Raw genomic sequence first — 3,181 nt, forward strand, 5'->3', positions numbered from 1 at the left:
GTAGGTACTCGGGACCGAGAACCGAGTGAAAGTAAAATACAAAATGGCGACTCTCTCTACAAACAGGCAAACCGAAGTCAGGTGGTGAGAATACCACCCACAGTCGTTCAAGGAAATGGACTCTGACCCTAGGACTGAACACGTAGTATTTTCTTTCTTAAATAAAATTTGTAATCTAATTTTGTAAATTTGGGAGTGCTTCAAATATGACATTAAAGCAGGGTTTTATGTCGTTACAAGTAGGTTTTTTAACATTGTCTAGTATAGTAAAATCGTGGGACCAGTAAAAATTTGACGTTATAATCAGGTTAAACTGTATGATGTTTGTGCAAAATAAAAAAAATAATTTTGGACGATACAATAGCCACGATTATTTTTTCAAAGACGAGAAATTTTCGTTAGGCATCGACAAAAATTCAACCCGGGCCGACACACAACGGAGAGAAATTTCGAAATTGGATAGGTTAATTTCATCGAAAATGCATGGTGGACGACCTCGGGGTCGTGGCTGGCGAAGTTTGAACGATCGCGCCCAAAAGCAGCGATACCAAAGAAGATTGGAGAATGAGAANGACACTTTTGGTAATCTGACACACCTTTGGTCCCATACCTGTCGGATTATCAAGGGACAACTGTATTAAAGTATCTCGGATATCAATATTTTTGGGAATTTGTTTATTTTTAAGTGATTTCTCAGTAGATACATATAAGATTTTCTCAAATGCGCAATCCCACAAGCTGTGGCGATTATTTTTAGACAGTGGATAGAAAACTTCGAATCGGCTCGAGTATGCTTCTTATAAATTGGGTATAACTGTGCAAGACACTAACTGCCAGAATTGCCATCTGAACTATAATTATCGTATTTTTACGATTATTTCAAAAGCCGTACGATGTATAATAATTTCAAAAATACGCCTTAGTCTCAAAATAACCGTTAATTAATTAATGAAAAAATCCTATTAGTAACTGCGAATTAGATTTTTTGCATATTTTTTCTTCGCTAAAGGCCTACTAATTTTTTTTTCATTTAGATTGGCTACTATTACATATTCTCGATTATAAAGTGCACTCTTTTTTCATACTTTTCGAGACTGCTTACTGTTATAGTTTTAGACCGGTTGATAAAATAATCAAATTGATGCGCAAAGGAAATTTTTACAAATACAGTTCTTTTGAAATGTCATTATGTTTCTACTTGTACAAAATATTATTGCTTCTTCTTCTTGTGTCGATTCCGGCCATCTTTGGACCACGTACAAACAACTAATTATGACTTGCTTTTCCCTCTTCCCTTCCCTTTGTTCTTCTTCCTTTCTTTCCAATACCTCTTCATTCTCTCGCTCTGCTGTTGTCTTTGCTCCTGAGTGAAGAGTCTTCCACGTCTGTTATTTTCCTTTTCCTGAAAACCCTTGAAGTTCTTTATTTTGTTTCTAAACCTTTCCCTGTTCTGGATATCTTCTTCCAATATGCCCATTTCTGCCATGTCTTTTTGAGTGTCATTGATCCATTGATTCTTATTCTTTAGGTTGTTGAAATACATAAAAATTTGTTTCGTTAGCCTATTTTCCCCCATTCTCTTTATATGCCCAAAGAAGCTTACTCGCCTTCTCCGAATTGTATCCGAGAGTCTTGGGATTTTTTGATAAAGCTCTTTATTGCTCCTTAGCACGTAGTTACCATGTTCATCTATTTTTGGCCCCAGAATTTTCCGAAGGATCTTCCTCTCTTTTTTCTCCATATTTTCTATTTCTCCCATTTTAAGAGTAGCAATACCTTCTGCTGCATAAAGTGCTTGCGGTTTTATCACTGCGTTATAATGTCTAATTTTTGCATTAATGGAGATTGATTTTTTGTTGTAAATGTCTTTGGAAAGTTGATAGGCAATTTCCAACTTCCGTGTCCTGGCACAATTTGCTGCTTTAGACAACCCATTTGTTTCAATAATTTCTCCAAGATATTTAAATTTTGATACTTTGTTAATTTCTCCAAAATCCGTTTTTAGTGATTTTGGGGCACCTGAAATATTTGTTATGTACTCTGTTTTGGACGTAGAGATTTGTAAACCTGCTTTCTTCGCAATTTTTCCTAGGAGGTTAATTTGGGTGATGGCTGAGTTCACATCCTTAGCCAAGGCCGCGAAATCATCTGCAAAAGCCAAGCCGTTGATTTTTACTCCTTTGTGTTTGGTTCCTAATTTAATTTGATTATTTATCCCAGCTTCTTGTAATGCTTTTTCCCATTCTCGAATGATCTTTTCTAGCACACAGTTAAAGAGTATGGGTGAGAGACCATCTCCTTGCCGAACTCCAGTTTTGATTTCGAATGGCTCAGAAATTTCTCCAAGAAATTTTACTTTAGATTTAGTATTTGTAAGGGACTGTTTAATTAAATTTATCAGCTTATCATCTACACCAAATTCATTAAGTGTAGCGAACAAGGTTGGTCTATCAATGGAATCATATGCTTTTTTAAAATCAACAAAAGTGACAACATAGTTGCATTTTGTCCTGGTATAATGCCTAATTATAGATTTCAGGTTGAAGATTTGTTCCATGCATGACCTTCCTTTACGGAAACCTCCCTGATATTCCCCTATGTGAGCGTCAACTTGCTTTTCTAGCCTGGTTCTTATTACATCTGATAGAATTTTGTACGTTACTGGGAGAAGTGATATTCCACGATAGTTATTTGTATCTGTTTTGTCTCCTTTCTTGTGTAGTGGATGGATTAGTGCACATTTCCACTCATCAGGTATTTCTTCCGTTTCCCAAATTTTTTGAATTACGTTGTGCAGAGATTTTCTTAAGTTTGGACCAGCAATCTTCCACATTTCGGCTACAATACCGTCTTCTCCAGACGCTTTATGCTTTTTTAATTTCTGGATTGTTTTTTGTATCTCTTCTAAGTCAGGTGGTGGAGAGCTAACATTTTGGGTTTTTGGTCGTTGGAAACTTAGCCTTTCTTGGGGCTCCTCACAATTCAGAAGTTTTTGAAAATAATTCGCCAACAGTTTGCAGTTCTCGGAGTTGCTTAGCGCTAGTTCCCCATTCTCCTTTTTAAAACACAGACTGGGAGATTGGTATTTTTGTAATTCTTTTTTAAAAGTTTTATAAAAGTCTGTTGTGTTATTCTTTTGAAAGGATTCTTCAATGAGTTCTAATTGTTTCCTGTTGTACAT

This window comes from Centruroides sculpturatus, unplaced genomic scaffold (assembly GCF_000671375.1).
Source record: "Centruroides sculpturatus isolate CEXI.00-Female unplaced genomic scaffold, Cexi_2.0 scaffold836, whole genome shotgun sequence".
NCBI classification, from domain to species: domain Eukaryota; kingdom Metazoa; phylum Arthropoda; class Arachnida; order Scorpiones; family Buthidae; genus Centruroides; species Centruroides sculpturatus.